Consider the following 16,079-nt stretch of genomic DNA (forward strand, 5'->3'; position numbering starts at 1 on the left):
CCATGCAGCGCCAGTCAGGTGTGCGCCACCGGCGCAAACCTAAACGTTGCAGCTGCCCACTAATTGCTGGGCAGCTGGAAACACCAACAGGGCCTAAACGTTGCAGCTGGCACTAAGTGCTGCGCAGCTGTAAAAGGCTGGCACCGCTGTGCCATCTCTGTCCCACACAGGGATTCACTCACATTGCGCCTAAACGGTGCAGCTGCTCACTAATTGCTGGGCAGCTGAGAAATAACCAAACTGCGGCATGGGCTCTCAGTAGCCCTTCAAGCAAATTGTGCCACATGTTGGAGCCCCACAGGCTCTGACACCATACTGCGCAGGATGATGGAGCCCTCGGACTCTAGAACACACATGCCCCCTAGATCATTGGAGTCCCCCCTCTGGGGACTCGGAAAACAACTGCCCAGGAGCCTCTCAGGGCTCTAAAAACTACTCGGGTGGAACACGGGCCTACTGGCCCTCGGGACCCCCACTGGGGGCCTTCTGACACTGGTGCCCATGTGGGAGCCACTGAGGCTCTAGGAAACAGTGAGGCGGCCCACTGCCATCCGGGGCCACCCTGACTCAGCACCCTCTCACCGGCACCAACAGCAGCCCCACGGAGCCCCCCCAGCCCTTTCTACTCACCGGGCTGTTCTTTGGCGGGGCTCCTTGGGGCAGGTGTCGCAGGAATTCTCTGCTGGGGGCAGCAGCTCCAGGCTGCCTCCTCCTTCCTCCACCGGCGTCCTCTCCTTCCAGGGCTCCCTCTGGTCATTGGAGCCCCGCAACATGGCGGCAATCTTCTTCTGGCGGCACCGGGGCTCTCCTTCGCTCACGGGAGCCCCGGGCAGCAGCAACCCTCACTTGGCCAGCTCTTCTGGCGGCAGTATCTCCGGTCTCCCTCCCCACAAGGGAGACCAGAAGGCCAGGCAATTGCTTCCCCCATGCCGCACAGCTCACGGCCCACGAGGAGGCGGGGTAGGCTTCCGACCTCCTCTCTCCACCACTTCCTGTTGTCCTGCTCGTCCCGCCCCCGGCCTGCCTGACTTATGGCCGGGCGGCGGCGGCGATCCTGGCCAGATAAAATGCGGCAGTGAGCGGGGCAATGCCGGGTGGGCACCGACAATGGGAAATAAAGTGCTTCCAAGCGCTATAAGGAAGAAGAACAGAGCGCTAACAGCGCTATAATCAGAAATAAAGCGCTCCTGTGCGCTATTGCCCCAGTGAAGCGCTCACAGGCGCTAAAGAGAAGAAACACAGCGCTCCCAGCGCTAGAAGGATAATAAAGCGCTCTCTCAGCGCTAGATGTAAATAAAGCGCTCCCTCAGCGCTACAGGAACAACAAGTCCAGCAAAGTCCTTCAGGAGTCCAGGACCTCAGCAGTCAAGGACATAAGGTGGAGCACAGCAGCTCCCAGAGAAGGAAAGTCCATCAGGTGTCCAGGCGCTGGGCAGGGCCCAGGGAGGCAAGCCTTCCCCTGAGCCCAAGCAGCAGCACACCCCTGGCAGTATTCAAGTCAGAAACAAGAACATTTTGTAAGGGGGCCACTTTTTATACAGTAAAATCCTTTGTCTAGCAGGGTACAGGCAGTGTGAGAACAAGCTACAACTGGTTATAGGGAACTCCTTTCACAGGCCAGGCTAGGGACATCAGACGCTCCACAGGGGGTGAAGCCAGCTCTGTGTGGGGAAAGCCCAGTCCTGTTCAGGCCCAGGTGCACCCCTCCCCTCACATCAGCATGCTAGTCACTCCATTCACCACCGGGGCAGACCCTCCCAGACACTTGGAGCCAGGCTCACCAGCCAGCCTCAGCCAATCACACGCCAGACACAAATTACACAAATACACCAACTTCTAAAAGTGGCACTTCTACACTAGACACAATCATGCCGCATATATCATTGAGCAGAATTCAATCTCACGAGTTCTCACATACCAAACTCGACCCTGCACTCCCCACACATCAGGACCTACCATGGGCATACATATTCCCCATTCGTTCCTATGGGAGGGTAGGTCACTCTCACCACACACACAGAGAGCTCACGCACTTTACACTGTACCACAGTGAAAGTGTGCAGAGGCCTAAAATCACCAACACCAGGTCACAGAAACAAGCTAGGAAAAAGCAAAAAGTCTCGGGGTGAACCTGCCAAAAGGGCCGGGTCCAACACAACCCCCTTCCAGCCAAAACGCAGGGTAGACCAATCACTCCACTGATGGGCTTCCCTGCTTTGGGCGACAAAACACGGACAGGGACGCGCACGGCAGGACACCCTCCGGTTTTTCGCCACTCTGAACCCACATGGTTTCCTCCAAACAAGATGGTCTGGAGCTTGCGGAGTAGTTTTTTGTCAATTCCAGCTTAGGGGGTGTTGCTGCAGTACAGTCTTCTGGTAATGAGTGCATGATTGACCGTATTTCTGGATTTTGAGTAGTTATATTTGAAAGTTTTTGGTTGTATTTGGAGGGTGTTTAAGCAGGCTGAGGATACAGTGTTTATCTGGTGGTTCACAGTGAGCAATGAGTCCATTACGATGCTCAGGTTACATGCCTGGTCCATCGGGGTGGGTGGGTTTCGGAGTACGGTTGGCCATTCATGGTTGGGTGGAGCCAAGGATGATGACTTATGCTTTCCCAGAGTTGAGTCCCAGGCAGCTGATCTTCATCCAGTTTGTGATGGCTTTCATCCTTTCTTGGAAATTGTGCCTGGTGATCCTGGTGATGTTGGGTTCCCTGGTGAGGGAGAGGATGAGATGGGTCTCATTGGCATAGGAGACGATGTTGAGCCTGTGGTTTCTGATGATGCTTGTGAGGGGACCATGTAGGTGTTAAAGAGTGTGGGGCAAAGGGAGGATCCTTGGAATAATCCGCATTTGGTCTCTGTCAGTTTTGAAACGTAGGGTGGGAGTTTGACTCTCTGTGTTCAGCCTGTGAGGAATGAGTGTATCTTGTGTGGGGCCTTTCCTTGGATGCTGTTGTTGTGGAGTCTGGTGGCCAGTGTGCAGTAGGAGACGGTGTTGAAGGCTGCTGATAGGTCCAGGAGTATGAGGGCTGCCGTTTGGCCCAGGTCGAGGAGGGCATGGATATCATCAGTGGTGCCGAGAAGGGCGGTCTCCGTCCAGTGGTTGCTGAAGATTCTGGATTGGGAGATGTCTAGGACTTTGTTGGTTGCAATGATTTTCCTAGTTGGTGTTAACAGCCTTTTCAATGGCCTATGCTGCAAATGTAAGCAGAGAGATGGGCCTGAAGTTTTTAAGGTCCATCGGGTATGCAGGGAATTTCTTCAGGTGGGTGTTGACTTTGGCATGCTTCTAGTTGTCAGGGAATGTGGCAGTTTTGAGGGAGCAGTTGATCGTCTCTACTGCGATGGCTGTGGCAGCCCTGTGGAGGTTGTGAGGCGGACAGTGGTATGAAGCTGCTCTGAAGTCTGTTCTTTAAGGTGTCTTCTGCCATGAGCGTGGTTCAAATGAGTAGGGTCTGTTGGATGGTGTCCAACCCAGGGCGTAGTGTGCATAGTAGCGCTATGCATAGCTACGCAAAGTACACTCGCATTATGTGAGCTACGTGTAGATACCCGAACTGCGTAGTGGAGTAGGGAAAAGGCTGTTTGCACTGATTGCACAGTGCCAGATGCTTGTCCGCACTGTGCAATCATTGCAAATGGCATCTTGCACAGTGCAAGTGGTTGTTTTCTGCTGCTCAAGTAGATTTGTACTCTAGCGGAAGCTTTCTCAATGCGAGCTGTCGCGAGCATACTCGACCACTCGCAATGAGAAACTAGACCTCTGTGCATTGAGAATGTCGCAGGGTGGTTTATTTTCCACGCTTGCGATCAGCAACTTGATATTGCTGTTAGCAAACAGGGAAAAAGTCTTGCGGGATGTTGATTTTCCTAGCTCGAGGTCGCCAACTTGAGGTTTAGGACAGCGAGCAAGCAAAAAATGCCTGCTACACGTTTTTGCACAGTGCTACGTGCAATTTGCGTATCGCGTAGTAGCGCAAACTATGCATGCTCGCGAGCGTAGCGTAGTCCTACACCCAAGCTGGGGGTCGAGGTTCAGGTGGTGCAGAGGTCTTGATTGTCAAAGTTGTCTTAGAGTTTCTTAAACTTGAATTCCTGTATTATGGAGAATAGTTCCTTGGAGTTGCAGGTGTTGGGGAGGATTCTGTTTTGGAGGAAGTTCTTCTTTGTGGATTTGATGAGTTGGTGGTGTGCTGTGATGGCTGTTCTGTAGGCGGTGTATTATAGGGGTTTTGCTGCCTCTCCATGTCTTTTCAAGTCATCGACAGGAGTCATTGGATTCTTGTAGTGACGTGGTGATCCAGCTAGCTTTCTAGTTGTGTCGTCCTGTGGCTTTCTGGAGGGGGTCAAGTGTGTTGGTGCAGTTGGTGATCCAGTGGTGAAGGTTGCTTGCCACAGTGTTGGCATCTGGAGTCATTGGAGGTGGAGTGCTGCTGAGGGTGGAGGTGAGGTGTTCTTTGGTGAATTTGTTTCAGCTTCTGCAGCGGGGCAACATGCGTGCTCTTGTATAATGGGTTTTCTAAAGGATGACGTGATGGTCCGTCCAGTTCCATGGTGTGTCTTTAGGAGATGCTGTTTACTCCTGTGAAGATGGTTTGAGTATGTGTATTGCTGTGTGGGTGGGAGCGGTGACAAGTTGTTTCAGTCTTATGCTGGTGAGGTTCTGTAGGAGGCCGGTGGTATTGAGGTAATACTCGTTGTTGTGGTGGAAACTATGTAGTCTGTGGAGACAAGGGGGTGAGGTGCGATGGGGTCAGCGATGTCGTTGAAAGGAGTGTGGGGTCAGGCAGTCTGTAAACAAGGGATCCGTGGAGAGTCGTTTAGGGGTTGGTCTGGATCTGGAAGATTATTTTGGCCAAAGGCTTTCACCTTCTTGATAATGGCCAACGTAGGATGGGTTGGCCCCAGTAACTTTTAAACCATTGGCTATAGCATGCTCAAGAGTAATTCCCACCCATTTTTAGGCCTGGGCGGTAAATTCCGTTCCACTCGTGTAATTTGGGTAATTTGGGTAATTTCGTGTTCCGCGGAGAAAGCGGAATTGACAAAAAGTCCGCGATCCGCAGCTTCGCAGAATTTTTTGCTTGTTTGTGCTTTCAAAATGTTCGCAAGATATTTCTCCCCAAGCACGCAAACTGGAAAGAAGCATTGTGAAGGGGCGGAACAAGCAATTCTACATGTTCTCTGAACTTTTGCATGCTCATGGAGATTTCTTACCGTTGCGCTTAGCGACTACGCAAATTCCTCCATTTGGTCATGCCAGGCATGAATGTGACACCTCAAAGCATCCACTCCAGAACATTCCTGTGGAAAATCAAAAGAGGTTCAGACCTGCTGAGACTTGGGAACAGCCTAGTAAACTGGACCTTCACTTCCCTCTGTGCCCAGAACAAAGAAACAATTTCCAATGGTCAGAAGGCTGACCTCCTTTTAAAGCTACAAGGACAAATGGAACTTCAAGAGGCCTTTTCCTGCAACTGACAAGCTGAACAGTGCCAACTAGACCTTTCATGGACCCAACTGTTTGGCCTCTGCCTTACACACTCTTAATTTCTCAGTGCCTCCCCCGAGGTATTGGAGGGCTTTAGATGTGTACTCCAATGGTAAATTGGCACTTGAATGACTACAATTCTAAATGAAAAATCTTTGACTGCTGTGAACCTAATTATTGTATCCAACCCGTGCTCCTTGGTAGTAATCTTCAAATTGAGCCAACCAATGACTATCATTAGAACTTACTGCTTCTCTGTATTATTTTTTCATGAACCTTACCCTTATTAGATTTTTATTAGGTGTAAGTTTGGATTAGATTAAATAAACTAAACACATTTTTATTGTTGTGCATTTTGACTGTGTCATTCATTTAGTAAATACAAACGTTACTCATTGCCTCCAAGTAAGAGTATATGCCCTGTGCCATAGTTACTAGGGGGTTAGGTTCATGTTAATATAATGATGTTTACAATTCTTTACAGTGACTAATAAATAATTTATTCTAAATATAAAAAAATGGATAGGTGAGAAATTCTAGCACTGCTGGTTTCAGGTTAATAAACAACATGTTCGGCTGCTGAAAGTTGAAAAGTGGCCATTAGGTGTTTACCGTATTCAAACAGAAGAGATGTTCTGTTCCTGCCAATGAGACTAAGGAAGAAAGGTCTCTGCCGGAGACCCTAACGGCGACATGTCCTTTCCAGTGGCATTAAGGATGTCCTGTCCCTGCTGGCAGCAATAGGGACACTCTGTTCTTGCAGGAGGCACTAAGGGTACTGCTAACCTTCTACCAATGACATCTGTGACAGTAATGTGTCATCTGCACCTAGTAATGACAGATGAAAGAAAACAAAGCAGAGTGGACTCCCCTGGTCGGTGTGTACTCTGTATAGGGAACAGTGCTAGCACAATGAGGACTGGCGACCAGGATATTTCTGCACCGACAGGCATTTTTTGTTGCCCGGAGATCAGTGCTGTGCCGCTGGTGACCCACCTTGGGTAGGCTCTGGGCCCACAACCCACCTGCATTGATGGAACTGAGTTTTTCAGACTTGAATAATGAATCCAAACATGTTAGTATTGCTCCTGGGAGTAATTGGAGTAATTTCAGTAATTACGCATTACCCGTCCTGCAGATTTACAGGAATTATGCAATTATGCCTGTGAGAGTAATTAAAAGTAATGTAGGGCAAAACACCTAGTGCAGGAGAACAGGAGCAACGTTCTTTTTTTTTGTTTGAAAGCTTTATTGAAATAAAGAATTAGCAATACAATAAGGTGACAACAGCAGAATAAAATGAGAAAGGGCAATCATAGGAGAATAAAATTAAGTCAGCTGATGGCACAATGAGGGAACAAAGCATTTTAAGAGTTTTTAAGGGAGGGAAAGGAGGGGAGGGGAAGGGAAAATTAGAACAATGTATAATACAGTTAAGGCTACAATATAGAAGAAGCAGATTAAGTGATGGCAAATAGAACAGTAAATGCACGAGTAACTAATAAATGCACGAGTTAAAAACATTATTAAGATATGAGTAAACAAAGGAAAAGGAAAAACTTTCAATAGTGAAAAAACTGAAGCATAAACTTACAAGCAGAAGTACAAACGCTCAAGGGGGTTTAAAATTGTCAGGGGTCAATGAAGTATATTTCTTTTTGGTGGAATGATCTAAGTATAAGGTGAGAGGTAACCAGTAGAGTTCAACATTTCGAGGGGGTTTGCAGGAGGATGCAAAGGCAACATCCAATCTATGAGAATGACATAGTAAATTCCACCAGGAGGTTATGGAGAGGTTGTTCAAGGATTTCCAATTGGAGGCGATATGTTGGAGTGCAAGGGCTAAAAAAAGGTCAAAAAGACCGCATGAATGTGGGGGAAGGTCTAAGGACTCTGAAAGGCTACCTAGAAAAACCAAAGAGGTAGAAAAGGAAATAGAGAGATTAAAGATATGAGAGATGCGGGACCACACTTGAATCCAAAAACGACGGACAGAAGGACAGAGAAAGAAAAGATGATAGAGATGAGCATTGGGAGCATCACAGGTCCAACAGTTGGTTGTAGAAGAAGAGAGAAAACGAGAGAGAGAAAGAGGAGAGAGGTAGAGTCTGTGATAGAAGAAGAATAAGGATTGAGTGAGAGATGCAGTGCGAGAGGTCTTCTTGGATTTAGCCCAAAGTTTGTCCCAAAGAGAGGTCGGCCACGAGCAGTTTAAGTCTTTTTCCCAAGAGAGTTCCAATTTAGACTTGGGACGATCAGGGTCAGGAGCTGAGAAGTATCGATAAATAAGAGAAGCCTTAGGAAGCAACGTTCTAAGAGAGAGTGAGGCGCGGCCGGCTACTGCTGTTCATGTCCTATAGCATTTAGTGCCATTTTCCTGGTGCAAAAAGCGCCCTCTGTCCCATATTGGAAGCAATGGGGTAGTTGCCCCACGACAATCGCTCTAAATTCCACTTCTCACCTAATTACGCACAATGAAGTGTGTTGCACTGTAATTACAAGTAATGCACTAGAGAGAATTACGCCAGTAACGTCCATTTATTATCTGAGCTCCAATGCCCATACCTGTCATTAAATCGGTGATGAATTAGTTTACCTAGGGGTTACATGAGATTAAAGCAGAAATGTTGGTTTTAAACTACACATTTAACACCCATCTTTCACTCTGTTATGTTTATCTAAACCAGGATTTTTGTAAAGAAAACACCAAGACCCATATTCATGTACAAATCATGCAACTCTGTGAAGCAAATACATTTGCAGCACTGTGCTGTTTTGCATGAACGGGAGAGAGATCAGAAGAGCACCAGATTTAATAAGATGTGTCACTGTTCTCTCTCTCCCGTCTCTGGGGCCCTTTTGGAAACCCTGTACCAACACGGACACCATTGTTCCATAGTGTTATGTTATGTTATTAGTATTTACAATGTGCACAGCTACTCAAGGAGTGTCCCTGTGCAAAAACAGAAAGGGCGAAGATCAATGGATCGTTAGATGAGAGGCTGAGTTTTCAACTATTTCCTGAATAGCTTGGGGTCCTGGATGCCGCAAAGGTCCAGGGGAAGAGAGTTCCAAGCCACCACTGCATTAAAAGCCAGAGAACTACCACCAATTCTTGTAAGGCGAAAGTGTGGAATGACCACCAGGTGCTGCGTAGCTGAGCGCAGCTGTCTCCTGGGGACATAGAACTTTCTGTGGTAGACAGGGCCAAGTTCATACAGGGCTGAGTGAGCCAAAGTAAGGGCTTTAAATGTTACTCTTTCGGTCACAGGAAGCCAGTGAAGATCGTGCAGATGTTGCTCAATACTAGATCTCACTGGAATGTTGCTGCATTCTGGACTACCTTCAGCCTTTTCAGCAGGCACCCTGGCAGGCCAACATACAGGGCATTCGCATTAACAATGCGTGAGAGGATTAAGGCACAAGTGACCATTTCCTTTGCTGCCCTGGGAAGGAGGGGAAGGAATTTCAAAAGTGATTTACGGGTGCCAAAGCACTGCCCAATAGCTTTTTAATCGGTGTGGAAAACCAGAGGTTTTCGTCTAACCAAAGTCTGAGGTTTATGGTAGACTGACCCCCAGATTTGGGCAGTGGATAGAGTCAACCGGCCAGAGTGATTCCCTAAACCGGGGAAGAAAAGTTCCATACAAAAGGATCTCTGATTTGTCCTCGTTACACTTGAGCTGCGTGGAGAGGAGCCATAGAAAAATAGCCATAAGGCATGTTTTTGCTCGAGAGGTGGATGAATCATTTTTTTCCCAAGTGAATAGGAGCTGGGTATCATCAGCATATGCGATGATCTTGGCACCCAACCCCTATGCCAGCTGAATTAGTGGGGTGACAAGGTGGAGCCCTGAGGCACTCCTGTAGTCACACGTTGAGGGGTTGATATAGAAGAGGGAAGCCAAACTTGCTGCGATCTGTCCTCAAGAAATGATTTTAGCCAGTTCCACAAAGATCCAGAGTTTCTGATATCCGAGAGGCGAGCAAGTAACATGGAGTGAGGCACAGTATTGAATGCTACAGAGAGGCCCTACAAAATCAGAGCCACAGGCATCCAAACAATCCTGAATAGCTTCCGAGATTTCAACAAGGGCCGCCTCAGTACTACATGAGGCTCTGAAGCCCGAATGGGCAGAATAGAGCAGGCCAGAACCTCCAACGTAGTTGGTGAACTGTTTATTAACATAGGGGCCGATGTAGGTAATTAGTATTTACCGATTCGTGAATACTGAATTTTACCGATTCGGTAAAATTCCCTCCCTAGCGCCTTCAGACCCTCCAGGTGAGTAGTGCGCTATATAAATGCCTTGATTGATTGATTGATTGATATTTACAAATCGGTAACATTCAATAATTACCGAATCCTTATTTAAATACCGATTCGGTAAAATTACCGAATTGACAAGGGGGACAGGGTGTCACTTTGACACCCTGTTGCACCCCTGATTCAGGCTTGTGTGCCATGTGACACCCATCCTTTCCCTTAGGGCATGTATGTGTGCCACATGGCATAGGTGTACATGCACAGATGTGCATGTACACAGGAATTTGTTATTTACCATCAAATAGTATTTGATGGTAAATAACGAATTTTTAAGGGCCTGTGGAACTGTTTTCAGTGTCATCTACATCCCATATTACCGATTTTGTAAATTTGCTGATTCGGTAATTTACTGATTCAGTAAATTTACTGATTCGGTAAATTTACAGAATCTGTAAGATTTAGGCCCCCTACATCTGAAACTCCAAATACTGGTCGGTAACGGCTGAAATTGGCTGTTACAGACCGGTGTTTGGCCACCTACATCTGGCCCTAACACCGACATGCATCAACAAAACGTTTTGCGATTCCTTATTAGCGATTATTAAGGAATCGCAATTAAGGAATCGCAAAACGGAATGCAACAAAAAAATAGCGATATTATAAGGAATCGCAAAAAATCGCTAAAAAAATTGCGATTTCGCAATTTGCGATATCGCAAATTGCGAAATCGCTATTTGCGAATTCGCAAATTGCGAAATCGCGCGTTGGTGCATATTGATGATGTCAGAACCAGGAAATGTGCCCTCCAAGCCTCATTCTGATACAGGAAGTGTGCTCTGAGAGCCTCATTTTCAATCCTGGATCACAGAGAGAGGAAGGAGCTGGTACTGGGAGCAGGAGAGGAGTGTGTCAGATTATTAAAACAAAATGGAGCCTGCAGAAACAGTTGAGGACTCACAAAGTGGCAGAAAAAGAAAACTGAAGTTTTCTGAAACTGAAATTGAAGCCCTGATTGAGGGAGTTGTACATAACAATGAGAAGCTGTTTGGGAAGGCTTCTCTCAAGGTGCCTGAGCAGGAGAAAAGGCGAATATGGCTCATGATCCAAAGCAGAGTCAACGCAATCGGGGTCACTCATCGTACCACCGACGAACTGAAAAAAAGGTGGTATGATTTGCGCAGTAGGGCCAAGGCGACCATCGCAGACCGCATGAAGGCTGCACTAGGAACTGGAGGAGGGACACCACCACACACCAGCAACACTCCCATGGATGATTTAATTGAGAGCACAATACAGAAAGAAGCAGTCGTTGGTGTGACGAATCTGGATACCTCCGGAGCTGCACACAAGTCCCAAGGTAAGAGTAATGCATGTGTACCTTGCCCCTATCACAGCAGTGTGAATGTTAGCTCTGCATAGCGCGCACGCAAGCAGTGAAACCTCAACATCACTGTCAATGGTATAGCAAGTGCATCATGGGAGATGTAGTTTGGTCAAGCAGTTACAGTCACAGACACACATATAATTAACACCAATTCCAAAAGTGTAGTAAGTGTGCCAAAGTATAAATGTTTATTCATGTCACAACAGTCACATAACCTAATAAGCATACATTAATTCAGCTGTGCACTGTTTAAACTCACAGATGCAGAACATGGTGAGGCCGGGGACAAAGATAACCAGGACATCCAGCTGAGCAGCGCCTCAGAAGCAGAAAACACAACACCTTCAAATAGCATCCAATCACGAGTGCCACAATCACGTAGGACACCCGTCCCACCTTTGGTCCCCTATCAGACGGATGATGAGGCTGAAGCACCACCTCATGCCAGCAACCCAAGTACTTCTGCAACAAGTAGTTCATCCTTCCACCGTAGAGCCAATGCAAGGTTGAGACGGAGACAACGCAGAGCACGAAGGCCACAGCAGGTGGAACACTCGAATGATGTTTGGGGTGGCTTGGAGGCACAGATGCTCCGGTCACATCGCCTGCAGGCAAAAAACACAAGACTAATCAAGGGCGAAATAGCCACAATGTCTGGAAACCTAGCTCTGCTTGCCACTAGTCTGCAGGAAATGACAAGAGTCATGTTGGAGGGACAAAAAGCACACAATGCACAGCATCAACAACTCATGGAGCAACTACAAATGCAAGTGGAGTCCAACAACACACTGGCCACAGCAACAGCAATGTTGTCACGCAGAATGTCAATGATGCAGCCCACAATCGCCAATGAAAACATTGAAGTTGCTACAGGTTCACAGCAAGTAACTAACGCTGTTGAGATGGTGACTGCACCCACAAGTGATGTAAACATCCCAGCACCAAATGAAGTCACTGAGGGTGCCTCAGGCATGATGAATGCACCAATGCCAATTGTGAATGAGGCTAGACGGTCAAAACGCGTTGCCATCACTACCACTCACAGCCTAGGGCAAGAAGATGCTGCTGCCGAGAGGCGTCTCGGAGTTCGGGGCAAGAAACGCTGAGCTTACATGAACAAATCATGTTGAGATGGTGAATGAACCTTTCTCACAATGTGACCTCATGACTGACTGACAAGTTTTTTTATTTTTTTAGTGATAGAAAATGTTGTTGGCAACAAAACTGTGCCCAAAGTCACTTTTATAGTGCGCCTCTGTTTCCAGGTCACATAATGTTATCATAAAAATTACTTTGCAAACCATACTGTCTTTGTGTCATCATTACTCACCTTAAAAGTAATTTTGTGTGATCTCAATTCTGCGTCTGCGTCCTTCTGCTGCATGAGATCCTTGTTGGGCACGTTGGTGAGGGAGTGGCTGGTTTTCATCCTCAGAGTCACTGTCAGAAAGGTCAATTTCAAGGCCTCCCTTCATCGCTATGTTGTGCAGCATGGCACATGCTGCCACAATTTTGCAGCATTGCTCCGGGTTGTACTTCATAGCTCCTCCTGTCTTGTGTAGGTGCCTGTATCTGCTCTTTAGTAGGCCAAATGTTCTCTCGATGACATTCCGTGTTGAGATGTGCGCAGCATTGTATCTTCTTTGGGCGGCTGTTGCAGGATTGAGATACGGTGTCATGAGGTAATTGCGCAAGGCGTATGCGCTGTCGCCTACATGTGAAAAAAGGAGATATGTCAACTATATGTTTCAGATATGCATTTGTGACAAGTTTGTAATGCTGTGTAGCACATATTTACCTAGCAAATGTCCCTCTCCAAACTCTCCCCTTGCAAGTCGGGTGTGCATGCCACTTTGCCGGAAGATAAAAGAATCATGTGCACTGCCAGGAAATTGAGCGACAATGTCTGTAATGATGGTTTTGGCATTACACACCACCTGAATGTTGAGGGAATGGTAGCATTTCCTATTTCGATACAAATATTCCTGTGTAGCCGGGGGACATATTGCGACATGGGTGCAATCTATGCAATCTATTACTTGTGGGAAGCCAGCAATTTGGTAGAATTCCTGCTTGGTCTTAGCTAGGTCATGGGCTGAGGTAGGAAAACTGATATGTGCATGTATCCGGGTGATCATGGCATCAAGGAAGGCTTTCAGGATTCTTGATAATGCACTTTGTGAGACCCCTCCGGCTACTGCAATGACTCCCTGGAAACTGCCTGATGCCAGTAGGTGTAGGCAACATAATATTTGTACGTGCGTCGGGATGGCTTGGGTCCTATGTGTCTGGCGTTGGAGAATGGGGTCCAATTCATTGATAAGATCAATTATCATTTGTCCATTCAGCCTATACTTATCGTATATTTCGTCCTCCTGCTGGCCAAGCAAAGTTACGCGCACTCTGAATATGCGTTCATTGATTTGCCTCCTTCTCTGTCGAGCACGTAGCAGCCGCATCCTCCTCGCCATCAGGTACAGACCAGCCATTTTGTGCTCTGGGGCCTTGTGTGGGTGTGTTTTATGCATTTTCAGTTGGTTAGCAGGTGTTTCAGCTTACATTTTCATTTTTACCACCTGGTAGTGTCCCTTCTTAATTTGCTAGTGCAAAAATGCGAATTAGGAGAAAATCGCAAATTGCGATTTTTTATGCATATCATTTGCGATTCCTTAATTGCGATTCAGTAATTGCGAATCGCAACTAAGGAATCGCAATTGTATTCTCAGAATTTTTTTGCGATTTTTCTTTATTAGCGAATTTTTAGCGATTTTCGCAAAAATTTGGTTGATGCATTTCTACAATGCCAATTGCGCTCGCAATTGCTGTGTAATTGCGAATCGCATCATTTGCGAATTCGCAAACGCTTGATGCATGTCACCGTAAGTGTCTAAGCTGTGTGAAGCATAGCTTTTTCTACTGAAAGGAGTTCTCCCAGTTGAAAGACTATGCTTTAAGGTGTTTCTACTTTGCACATGTGCTTCAGAATGCAACACACATGCAAAGAGGATAAAATGAGGCATATTTTTAACAATTCTCCTTTTATGGTGGCTTAGTGGAGGTGCATGATTTTGGTGCTAATCACAGTTGGCATCTCTTTGTAGAGGAGGATTTGCATAAAACACATTGGAATGCCCATGCACCACCAACAGGATGCCTCCTTGACAAAAGGCAATCAGCGCTTAATGCAGCTTTAAGGTACTATGTGCTCCAATCCATAACAGGCAATTGCAGTGAGTTTTATAACTTAACATTTTAAAACACACTTCTTCAATACCTGTAAGAGTTTCCAGGAATCAGTATTTTGTTTGCATTGATAGATCATGGGAGTGTTATCTTCCTCACTCAATCATTGTTAAGTAAAGTATTTATTAAATGATGTATTAAATGATCTACATGAGTATTTACCTATAATTTATATTTGAGAAATCTAGTGGCACTATTGAAAACCGAATGTTATGTATGAACTGCAGCTTTCTTCTGTAGTAGAAAGCATCATGCTGTTGATTAAGCTCCTTCCTCACTCTCTCACTTTTCTTCCATTTTGCCTACTCTCCTGTCACATCCAGCCCTTTTCAAAAGCCTTCCTACAGCATTAAGTGCTATTTAAACACATATCATCTGGTCTGTGTGTATGGGTTATTGCTCGCTAGGTTGTTTATGTGTATGGGTGCCTGTGGGTCTGTACACAGGGGCGCATGTTTTTCTGTTGATCTATGTGCATGGATGACTCTAGGTGTTTTCAGGGGCAGCTGGAAGAGCGCGCAGACGAAAAGGTGGGCACAGGGGTGGGGTGTTATGGGCTGCTTAAAAAAATCTATAATAATAAAATAAAACACGTTGCCATGGCCGCTGGGTTCCGCGTCTTCTCTCTTGCTCCCCTGTGTCCGACTTCAGGTTGGAACAGGAAGCAGGCTGACGGACTCCCACCCCAAAGCCAATCACAACGCTGCAATGCAGAGAGGACCGACCAAACAGTCATTGCACACTGGAGTGTTCTCCCACTCCTCCCCTGATGCCCAGCTCCGCCCACTCATGCACTGCCGCAGCAGAAGGAAAAAATAAAAGGATAATGTTTTTTCTTTTCTTTTCTGCTCCTGGCAATGGGGTGATGATCCTCCACATTAGCGGAGGCGCCGCTACTGGGTGTTTTCATATTTCTGTTCTGCAGACATATGTCATCTATGTAAATGAACATGTAGATTTTTTGTGCACGCTCAACATAAAAGTAACATAATTTGGCTTAGTCAGTGCTAGTTTAAACTGCATTATATGTTAATATTGCCCAGTTCAATGATACTCAAATTATTATTCTCAGCGGATGATCGGATGAGTTTGCCCTTTAAGGAATTCATGAAAGGGGAATTTCAGCTAGGAGACGGAAACCTTCAAGGATTGGTCCGCTAATATTTATCAAAAATAATTACATTGCATTGAATAGAATGCCTCCAATTATAAGGGATCTTGGTGATGTATTTGGACGTTTGCACCACAGCACTGGATCTCCCCCAAATTGCTAGAGTGAGAAGAGTGTAAAGCAGTCTCCTATCGCACACTCACAACCATACTACACGACGCCGGCATACAATGCAACGCCTCGACTAGATCAGATCGTTCCTTACCGGCAGGAGCCAAAGGATCAGACTGCCACCCTTCCTCTCCGAACCCACGGAAATCAACTGTGGAGTCCCACAGGGGTCATCACTGAGCCCAACCCTCTTCATCATCTTTATGGTTCCCCCCACCACCATCGTCCAACAGCAAGGCTTCAGAATAGATTCCTATGCCGATGACACCCAGCTCATCCTCTCCCTCACCAAGGACCCCACCACTACCAGACTCAATTTCCAGTAAGGAATGCGGGACGTCACAGCCTGGATGAGCAATACCTGCCAAAAACTCGACTCAGAGAAAACATACTTCCTCCTAACCA

Source organism: Lissotriton vulgaris, chromosome 6, assembly GCF_964263255.1.
Source record: "Lissotriton vulgaris chromosome 6, aLisVul1.2, whole genome shotgun sequence".
In the NCBI taxonomy this organism is placed as follows: Eukaryota; Metazoa; Chordata; class Amphibia; order Caudata; family Salamandridae; genus Lissotriton; species Lissotriton vulgaris.